The 11,780-nt window shown below is 36.2% G+C and overlaps 1 pseudogene across 1 annotated transcript; it reads right to left on the reverse strand.

The window, feature by feature from the left end:
* Positions 1 to 6,372: 6,372 nt before the first annotated feature.
* Positions 6,373 to 8,072, reverse strand: LOC149534759 (nuclear transcription factor Y subunit C-3 pseudogene; annotated as a pseudogene). The gene has a single exon (XR_016357064.1). The product of XR_016357064.1 is annotated as a nuclear transcription factor Y subunit C-3 pseudogene (transcript).
* Positions 8,073 to 11,780: the final 3,708 nt, after the last annotated feature.

Raw genomic sequence — 11,780 nt, forward strand, 5'->3', positions numbered from 1 at the left:
CTAATTCCTATTTGTGTGGAATAATGGATTTTTAATTCAAATATTGCACATAACATTGGCATCATCGTGACACATGGGTGTGACACCTTGTGGATTCTCCTGTGACACTTGGCTAAGATATGTCATAATCCAATATTCTTATTCTCTTACGCACATCCATATTTGGCTTCCTTTGTCATAGATTCTTGGCTTTAAGTGGGTTGAGGTGTCATATGACACGTCATAGATTCTCTTCCCTCTTTAGCCAAGTTTGACTTCCAAGCGTCATAGAATCTTACACTTGGCATCTTGTGTCATATGCGTCATGGATTCTCAAAGGAATCTCATGCCAAGTCGCATATCTAAGGGTGACAAATCCAATGCTCTCACCTTGTGTGTTGATTATAAAATGAGCATTCTTTCTCTCATTTCCGGTCCCTAATTCTTAAGTCTTTTCAAGTTCTTGGCTTTTTGGTATTTTCACTCCATCTCTCACACTAACATCACAACTTCAAGTATTCTCATAGCATTATCCATATCATAGACTTTTGCTTCAACATTGTGTGCATTATAGGCAATTTGGAGCTACATCACATGGAGAAGAAAGAAGGAACTGGGAGCTACAAATGAAAAAGGGAGTTTTAGATTTGCTTTCTTGTTTTGATTCATTTGGCTTTCATGGTAGACTAGAGGGTGTTAACATATGATTATTGAGTTTGTGATTTGCTCATAGTATGTTAGACATTAGCCCATTTTCTAGGTCCTACAATGCCTAGTCTGTTGCTACTATTATTGAGCTTGTAAATATTTAAATGGTTGATGAACTGTAAGAACAATAGCTTTCTTCTTGACAAAATGACGCTTTCATTTCTTAACCACTTGAACAAGAGTGTGAAGTTGTTCTAATAGGTGCAACAACTCCAAACCAAACCAAGGGCTCTATTAGGAACTTAGGACTAGTTAGACTGAAAATAAAAGTTACAAGCAAATATAACCAATATGACAAAGGAATTAAGCACACATAAATTAACAGAAGACACAAAGATTTAACGTGGTTCACCCAATCCCTGGGCTATGTCCACCAAACAGCGAGTCCAATATTATTATCCAAGAACTTCAACCTATTACAATCTTCAATCTCTCTTGAAGCTCAATACCACTACAAGAAGTTAAATATTCATTTAGAAAACCCCAGCCAATATTACATGACTTGTGTTGGCTTAACAAGTTAAGCTTAAACATACTTGACAACTTAACCTTGGGAAATGGTTGATGAGTCAACTCAAAAATGCTTAACGACTTAACCAAAGCAAAACTCAGGTCGATGCCCCATACCCTAGGGGCTTATGAAAAGTGTACAATACTTTCCTAATCAGTTACCACAAATCAACAAAATCTTTCTTAATGATAAAATATTAGCTTACCTCCTTGGAGCAATAAAATTACCATGGAATAATTGAATCAATACCCTAAAACACTTCTACGAATCAGGAAAACCCAATACTAAAGCATGGACAATCCTCATCTTAAAACCATCAAATGTACTTTTGTTTAACACCCAAGGGGAATGTCCATTTAATATTATTGCATACAAAAGGCATGACCATGGTTGAGAAAGATCAAATGAACTTCCTTGAATATTAACTAGACCCACAAAGCTCATTTGTTTCTACCAAACTGAAAGCTTTTGCCAATTCAAAATGGCATATCCATTTGCTAGATCAATGCGAAGCTTTCCATCACCAAACACATCTGAAGTGCACATGCGATGCACACAAACTCAGACTTCTTATTCAAGAACTTTCTTCTCCTTCAAAACATATAAAACTTATTCCATGTCGTGTAAAATATTAAATGACATCAAAAAATCATGCTAGTAAACAATGAAACAAGAATTTCCAAATGGCCCAAGCATCTCATTCACAACTTTCATAAAAGTAGCACGTGTGTTGCACTACCCAAAAGGAAAAAGTAACCATTCATATAACCTTGTCTTGAATGTTGTATTCCATACATCATCTTCCTTAATCTCAATTGCCAACAGCTAAACTTCATAGCAAGCTTGGTAAAATACTTAGCATGTTGTAGATGATCCAAAAGCATCAATCCATGAAGAGCACATATTCTTGATGTTTATCTTGATCAATATACAAAAACAACACATGTTCCCCAAGAACCATTTTTCTTAGGTACTAAGTTAATCGAAGGACATTGCAAGGTACTAAGATGTTGCAGTTGTGTTTTTAACTCATTGGCCTTCAATAGCAACTGCATACAAATCCCAATGTTGAGAAGAGCAATATCAAATAGCAACTATCTCATATTTTGTGCCTATTTTAGGATGCAACCACTTTGGTTCTTCAAACACATTGAACTATTGTAACACATATTCCATCCATTTTGTACTCTTCATTAGTAGATAACATAAGCAAGGAATTGCATGAATGAGATCCTCATCAAGTAAAGAAAACTTCCCACTATAATTTTCTAATTTATGATTTTGAAGCACTAAACATTAAAAGTTTGGATATACCTTTGTATGAGTTCAAGGCATGATTGCATGACTTCCTTCACCAACCTATCTTGATTGGCAAACTCCTTGACCAACATAATTTTGTTTTTGTTCATGGTTCTTTCAATGGGTATCCTTGTGATATGCCCCAACACCTAACCTACCTCACATTGATCTTACTGCCAAGTTGGGGTCATCAGCTTGGGGCAAGCTGAGGCAAGACTAGTCCCACTAAGTAGCGAAATATCTAATATGGAGCCCACCATGTGTTCAACAAGATAAACTAGCTTGGGTACCAAACAAGGTTTGAACCTACGTCGATCAGCTGCCTATCTAACGACCTAACCAACCGGTCTACACCATGAGGCTAACCAATCTACATTGATTGGCTCTCCTAGGAATATTGTATCTTCATACATGTAACCATTGCCATTAACTACACTATGCAAATCAAGAGGAACAACATTCACAATGCTTATCGATAGCAAAATTTAACCATTCATTGTTTTGTTACCCCTATCTCAACTATTTTTTCACCCATCCCAAAAAATAATGGTTGTTGTAATTATGTACCTCGAAACCAAAATTATCTAGCAACTCCTTAGAAACCATATTTGCATGTAAGTACAAATCAACAAGTGCACATTGTTGGACTCACTAGTTCATGAAATATCTTGATTATTTCATTATTGTCAAGAGCATCATTATTATTCATAAATAACCCTTTGTAGACTAGAGAACAAACAACCCTCTCATCCACCTTGAAATCACATGCATTCTCACTTGTCTTGTTTCTCCAAAAATGCAACTTCAAGTATAGTTTCAAAATGCTTAATCTATATCACCATCAACATCACACTACCCATAATGTCTTTTACTTCCCAAAGAAAGTGGGAATGTCATCATACTTTCCTTTTCTTTTTTTTCTTAAGGCTTTGAAGTCACACCTAGTTGTTTTAAGGTGATTTAGCAAGAGAGAGAAAGACCCTTTTTCTAGTCCAACACAAGATAATTGACTTTAGGACAAGCCTTGTTAATGTCCTTCAGTTTAGTCTTCAAAATTGGCTTCCTAAGTGACAATGTCGTCTATGTATGTTCTTTGTAAATAAATTATGATCCATAACATCTCTATCCATTCGGACAACCATCTTGCAAAGCTAGCTTATTCCAACCTACACACTTCAACATCTTTAGGTATTGTCAACCAATGTATGTATCCTCTCATGGCAAATAAGGAATAACTATTTCCCAAACAAAGCCTTAAAATGAACCCATATTCTTATTGATGGTAACTTCGTCATATTCAAGGAATGCACCAAAATCTAACCAAGTTTGAGCATAAGGTCCTAGCTTCAATGTTGTTGCAAAATATATTCATGACCATTAAGAGGATATAAATTGAAGATTCTTCCAATTGAGCAAGTCCATAAACATTTTTTTCAACATTACTCTCGCTCTCATTTAGAGAGATGTCAACCTTGGCTTAAGAGGAAGGAGGCTGCTCCTTTTGTATTCCATTCTTAAAGTCTTCAACTATTGGCATCTCCATGAATAGCCCTGACTTCCTAAATAACACCTCCATAAATTTTCCATTTTGTCAAGATTTCCCAATGATTGAGATATGTTAGCACCACCCTCTTCCAATTTGTCAAATTCTTCTTTACTATAAAAAGCTTCTTAAGAATCTTAACTCCTCCAAAGTCCATGCTTTCAGGCTGTTTCCCCTACCTTATACTCATCTCCACTTGTAAATGAATCAAAGAACATGCATATTTTGCATTAGTTGAACCAGTGATGGGTATAAAACTGCAAAAGTAAAAACTACAAACACACCACACAGAACAGTATCAAATAGAACAAGGAAAACTTAGCCATGGTAACAATCGAATTCAAAGTTAAGATACATATTCCAATCCTAGAACTTGAAAAGTGAATACAAAGAACTCCAATCAGTAGAAGGCTAATTCGAGTTGCTTTAGAAGAACTCCAATCTAGTTGCTTTAGAAAAAAAAAGTATAACTACAAGACAGCATAGGAAGCTATCATATGGTGGGAAGAAAGAAAAACTAGTGTCAAATAGCCTCAGGCCACTATCTCCAAATGTTAATTACAGAGTTTTAGAAAGAAAAACTAGTGTTGAATAGCCTCAGCCCCCTATCTCCAAATGTTAATTACAGAGTTCACTTCCTCACTGAGACCTCCATGGGCAATCTTGAATTGAGATTTGGTATCCAATCACCTATAAAAGCATGAGGCCAATACCCTTAAGTCTACCAATTGCACACACACTCATACCTGCTCGGACCCTCAAATGCATGGTTGCAAAACCTTTCTACAAATCGCAAAGAAATTATTATCGTGTCTTTTTCAGTTGCAAGAGAATTTCAAAGAATCTAGATATCCATAAAACCATTTGGTTGCAGTCAAAAATGTAAGAATAGCAATTCCTCAGTTGCTAAGAAGCCACCCTAGATTTCCAGATCATCCAGTTGCCCTCCCTTCAACAAGTCATTTCGTTATTCTCCTCCAAACCCAATTTCTTTTTTTATCCCTTTGTAAAACCTTGGGAGATTTACCCCTCACATTGGTTCATTTTGATATCCAATGCACTGCTCTCTTTTTCACCCCTATCATGTGGGTCTTCTTTTTTTTCCCTTCCATATTTTTTCAGTGATTCTCGTTCATACTTCTTCTTTTTTTCCCTTCCATATTTTTCAGTGATTCTCGTTCATACTTTTTCTGTGAGTGTACACTTCCCATTTTGTGCAGCTACAATATAAGCTACCATTCTGCTCTTATGATAAAGTAATTCTACTACTAGCCGTATCAGGTCTTCTACACTGGTGATATCCCTAATAAATCAGTTATTTTTTACCATTTTGCCTTTATCTTCGCTTGATATAAGTTTATAACCTTTCACTCTTCCAGAATGATAATATAACAATCCTATACATATGATTATCATTGGTAATATTACTCTGTGAGGATTTTCCTTAATTGTAGTATACAAGCAAAGCATATTATGTACTCCAGTATTATGATAAAAGAACTATTGATGAATTACAATGTTTCATGTGTGTCTCTATCCACACTTGCATGATCCTTGGTCACTGCAAGTATCCCTGCTCTTGGTCGAGAGTTGACGAGACTGCATCTCACTAAGAAATTGCTGTGGCCGTTCCCACTATTAATTGTGAGTATGTAAAATTGCGGACAGGTCCCAGTCCACATGTGAAAACTATTCTTTCCGAGTCTAAATTGTGGCTAAACCTCAGATCACGTGCCAAAACTATTCTCTCTGAGTCTCATTACATCAATATAATAAGGAGAGCCTGGAAATATTAGGAATTTGTGTCATTGCAATACAATGTATAAGTTATGTTTAATACATTATACTAGAAAAAATTAAGAAACTAAATATGTCATAATTAACTTGGTTGAATTAGGTTACTAGTTTTTTTTTTCGTTCAAACAGACAGGTTTTAGGATATTAGATGCCCATTGAAACACCCACATAACACAATCTAGTTGAGAGTTTGTTACACGGAAACAAATCTTAGAATGCACAAATGCAACTCATTGGAATGAATATAATACCCTGTTATCTACAAATGCCCTCATTGGAAAGAATACAATATCCATTTATAGTGCATCTGAAAGGCAAAATCTTCAATAAAATTGAAAGAAATTCTGTAAAATTATAAGTACCGTGTATTTTGAGCACTAAGATGTTTAAATTTCTTAAAGACTTGCCAACTAATGTAATGTAACACACAAAGCTATCTGTCCTAAAACAGAAAACTGGAGAGACAAACATTAGAAGAGAAATCGCAAGCTTCAAGTCTGTCAGTAGTAGAAACACCCATCCATGTAACAGAAAGTTAAAAAACCTTAATTCGAATATATAATTTTTCGTTTTCAACTACCAACATACAAAGAAAGATTCCTCTCAAAGCATTAGTAAAACTTAAACAGCCAGTGTGTTTTTTGTTACTTCCAATACCCAGGCTGTTCAATTTCCGGCCAAAGCATTCCCACTCTCAGAAAAAAACGACTAGCGACAACAATCAGAAGATACTAGCAGCGATTACAAAATTGAGTACATCCGTAAAAACTTAAACAGCCGCTATGCTATCTGTCATTTAGATACCCAGGTTGTTTTCTTTTATGCCAAAACATTCTTGCCTTGCAAGAAAGATGATCGGAAGGAGAAAAAACGGGAAGAGAGCGTCAAAGGGCACAATTACGGAAAGATAAAGGCGATGGAATTGAAAAATATATGTATCATATAGATGGTAATTAGGAACCAAGTCCAAATATGTTCTAAGGAAGCGAGAAATTAAGAGCAAGGATTACAAAACAGGGTAAATTTGAACCTCTATAAGGCTCCATAGCTTTTCAATCAGAAGTAGGGGGCGGGGTTCCAAAAGACTGCCCGTCCGGCATTTGCTGTTGCATGTAGGGCTGTCCGTCGGCCATACCGTAGGCTTGTCCATCAAGAATCTGCTGCTGCTGATGCTGATGCTGATGATGCTGCTGCTGCTGTTGCTGCCACAGGTGATGTGAAGGCATGGCGTAGGTCCTTGGCGGCTGCATGTAAAGCGAGGGGTCCATCTGCATTGCAGCAGGGGCAGGGCGGCCAAGCATGACAGAGGGCTGCTGACCAGGTACGGGCGGCATGGGCATGGTCATATGGGGGTAAAAATAGGCCGCATCGGGAGCGAGGGGCAAAGCCTCAGGGTCCTTAGCATTAGGGTCATCACGGGGCACAATGTCCACAAGGAAATCAAAGATGTCAGTGCGAGTAATGGCCGCGGCAATATCGTTCTTCTGCAGAGTACGGCGCTTGTTCTCCTCAGCGTGGATCCATGACCGCAGGGTGAGCTCCAGTATGAACATCTCGCAAGCTTTGGCGAAAAGAACAGGGGCTTCTGCCGAAATCATACGCACATCCTCGTCCGCCTTCATGATCTTCTTTATGCGAGCCAAGGGCAGCTGATGGTTCTTGAAATCAGCCGCCTGCTCGATCTCCTGCATCTGGAACCCCCAAAACGAGTGCAATTGCTGCTGTTGCTGCTGCATCACCTGCTGGTACGCTGCCCCTCCATACATTCCCCCTACTCCTCCTCCTCCTCCACTTCCTGCCCCTGCTCCCGCCTGATGTTGTTCCATGGGCTTCCTTCTTTCTCTCTCAGAAGAATTACTAAGAATTTCTACTTTCTGGGCTTGTTGAATGAATCTTGAAGTGTATATTTGCGGCGTTTCAAGTGTATTTGTGGCAGGCACACAGTGTGATCTGCAGGCGGCCAAAAACAGCAAGGCGGAATAATCCTCTGATCGTGATCGGCTGCCCTGCTGCTACCAATCTTAGTGAGTTGCTTCTCCCACTCCCCCCGATATCCACGCAAAACTTCCAATTATCACCAAATTTGAATACGAATCGGTTTTTATACACTCCTGGCCTCTGCTGATTCTACTCGTTATAGCGCCTTTTCCTTTCAATACCATTTGTCCATCCACAAAACCCGCCTTATCCTAATACCTCATGCAACTATATAAATATAACTGGTTCACTTGTTTACATCCCTAAAAAAATATATAGTGCATACTATTAATAATTAAAATAATATATAAATAGACTTTTCTCTAGTGCAACAAAAAGTGCAGGCTATTGGAAGAATTGATCATCACTAGCACATCTATTTTTTATAATCCCTTCACTTGTTTCTATTTTTAAAAATAAAAATTGCATGATATTGAAAGAGTTATAATCACTACCACATGTATATTTATAACTAGTTCACTTGTTTCCATACTTAATAAAAATAAAAATACAGTAAATAAAATAAATACATAGTGAAGTGCATGTTATTAAATATAAAAATAATATATAAATAGACTTTTCTCTATTGCAACAAGAAGTGCATGCTATTGTGGCCAGAGCCTACAACATAATGGTAAATTGTGAGCCTCTTACATCTTACCGATGAAAAAAAACAATCATGGTGAAGTGCATTTATTGAGGCAAAAGCCTACAACACAATGGTAAATTGTGAGCCTCTTATTGAGAGGTCACATCTTACTGATAAAAAAAAGTCATGGTGAAGTGCATTCTATTAAATATGAAAATAAACTTTTCTCCAGTGCTTGTTTTGACAATTATACTAATAAAGAATTTTTTATTATAATTATATAAATAATTATCAATTGTTAATTATAAAGTATAATTAATTAAAATCTTAATTTTATTTTTATTTATAAATATACTTATTGATATATATATTTTCTATTGTGTTTGGATCATATGTTACTATTTTACTCGAAATTATAGTATCAAAATAATAATATTTGTATAATAATAACATAAAATAATATTTCTTAAAATGATTATATTAATCAAAAAATTATGTTTTTATTTATATATGAAATTGATCCATATAAGAGTGAAATGGATTCATCCACTCAAATTATAGAAAAATATTTTGTAAAAATTATAAAGTTACAAATTTTCCATCTATATTAAACACAATTTATTAATTTTATAATAAAATTTAAAAATGATTACTTTTAAGGGTACAAATCAAAAATTTTAATCACAACTTAACACATGAGATTCAAAAATTGTCATAATAGTACTTAGCCTACGGGCAAGTGCTAAAAAGATAGAAGCAAGATTACCAAATTGAAATGTTTATAATCTTTTTTAAATAAGAAAATGAAGACTATTAAATTTATAAGATATGGTGACAAATACTGAAAAGAGTGGTATGGGTGCTTTCTCTAATGGGAGGGTTGGAGTGTTTCATTGCTCAAGGGTCGTAGTGGTGTTGTCATGTTGTTTCCAACTTCAATAGGAAGTAGGTTGCATCGAACTTGGTATCAACTGGTCATAGGCTTGGTTCTTGTATGGGGTTTGGGTGCATAGCTTTTGTGATCAATTTGATGTATATAAATATGTGTGTAGTGGTCGAGGGATTGATGCAGGAGCATCCAGAGGTATAAGGGCAATCTTGTGTCACCCAAAAAAATGTACTTAGACTTAGTTTCTGTTTCATGTGTTTTCATTTCTGGATACCCATTTGGGTCAAATAAAGGGTCCAACTCTCACAGTTCTACTATCAGTGTTCTAGGTTAGAGTATTTGAACACCTTGGGATACGTGTAAATGTCAAAAAAATAGGAGTATGTAATTGAGCCATAATTTTGGTAAATTAGAGGGTGTAAATTGGCCAAATGAATGTAATTGTAATTTAGAGCATTCTAGAAAAAGAATCAAGTCAAAAGGCCCCACGGTTTGAAAGTTATCGCAGTTTTTCAGTTTTTGGAGACCTCTTAAAAATGCTTCAAAGTCAGGTTAAGGGCATTAAATGACCTCGAACAAGGTCCAAAAATGGGGGACGAGAGAAGCTGTCCCATAGGGCTATAGAGCACTTCGAGAGCTTTTCGAAAATGTAAACGATTCGTCAATCGAAGCTACGGTTCAAAAGTTATGCCTCCCAAAAGTTCGGTTATCATTTCTGGATTCTTCTAATTTTGTGGTGACTTCTAACGCGACTTTTGGAGCCTTCTATTTGGTCGGTGGATGCCAACTAGCACTTTCTATAATGTATTCCTAATCCTTAACCCTTTGGGGTCTATTTAAGGACATTTCTGGCATTGTAAAAGGCAGTTCGGAGTGGAGTTTGAGAGAAGGTACTCGGAGAAGAATTTATCTCTAGATTTATGTTATTGTAAGCCCATAGGGCATGTTTTGGAGTCGGTTTCTCTACACTAAGTGTACTAGCATATTTTTACATTTAATAAAATTTTCCCTTTCCTGTTGTGTCCATTCTATGCTTGGGTTGTGTCCCCATCAGGGATTTTGGGGGGCTGGTTAACTAGGGGAGGGTTGGAGTGTTTCATTGCTCGAGGGTCATGGTGACATTGTTGTAGTGGTGTTGTCATGGCAAGGATGGTATTTCCAACTTCATTAGGGAGTAGGTTACATTGAACTTGGTATCAGTTGGTCATAGGTCTGGTTCTTGTATCGGGCTTGGGTGCATAGTTTTTCTTATCAATATGATGTATGTAAAGATATGTGTAGTGCTTGAGGGGTTTTGAGTAGGTGGTCAAGTAGGGGAGGGTTGGAGTGTTTCATTGCTTGAGATTTGTGGTGGTGTTGTCATGACAAGGATGGCACTTCCAACTTCATTAGGGAGTAGGCTACGTTGAACTTGGTGTCAACTAGTCATAGGTCTTGTTCTTGTATGGGATTTGGGTGCATAGTTTTTGTGATCAATCTGATGTATGTAAAGATGTGTGTAGTAGTTGAGGGGTTTTGGGTAGGTGGTCAACTAGGGGAGATCCTTTGTTCTCACAATGTGATGTTATATATGTACTTTCTTTTGATTATCAATATAAGGTGTTAGTTTCCGATAAAAAAAATATTAGTTATGAAAAGTATGTTTGAAAATTATTTATTTCTTTTGACAAGATGTATGGAAATAGGTAAAATGTTAATCAATGGTTTGAAAAATATAAATTTTTAGGCTAACAAAAAATATGAAGATTTGTTACTTGTCATAGTCTCTTTAATGAGTTATTTTATTTCAAAGAAGTATGTAAGTTTAGTCTAATTTAGACAGAACTAAGGATGAAGGAAAATGATATGACTATCTAAATAATCAAGTGAACTTGATAAAGATATGCTTATGATAGATGAAAGGCAATTTAGAGAAGTTATTCACATCAAGAAGAAAAAGGGAAAGAAGCATTGGCATAGAGTCACTTGAGTAAAATTTGAAAATTTAACGATTTATTTAATAACGTAGAAATTGACAATTTTTGCTTAAACTTATTATGGAGAAAATAAACAAATCATAAAAAGTAAATTTACCGCTTGCTCCTCCCTTAGTTTGAGAATAGAGGTTCATATCAGAAGATTTTTTCACTTTCTTTTATTTTAATCCTTTCATAGTTTCCCAACCATCTTCCATCTTTGTTGTGTCTCTGTGCAACTCCAAATTTACCCAATGACTCAACCTCATATCAATTGTCTTTTTAACACTTTGTTGATTTTGATCATCTACTAGAATATCATCCCCTTTGTTTTGAGACCATGTAGCTCTCTCTCTCTCTCTCTCTCTCTCTCTCTCTCTCTCTCTCTCTCTCACACACACACACACACACAACAACAACAACAACTCCATTTTTAATGATTCTAAAGCCTTTCACAACCATCCTTACTAATATAGTACTATTTTTTTTTGGTTGTACTACCTAATTTTGGGCCCTAGATGGTCGTGGCAATC

The sequence above is a fragment of the Cupressus sempervirens genome, chromosome 10 (assembly GCF_028749045.1).
Source record: "Cupressus sempervirens isolate cs-2001-9-10 chromosome 10, ASM2874904v1, whole genome shotgun sequence".
In the NCBI taxonomy this organism is placed as follows: Eukaryota; Viridiplantae; Streptophyta; class Pinopsida; order Cupressales; family Cupressaceae; genus Cupressus; species Cupressus sempervirens.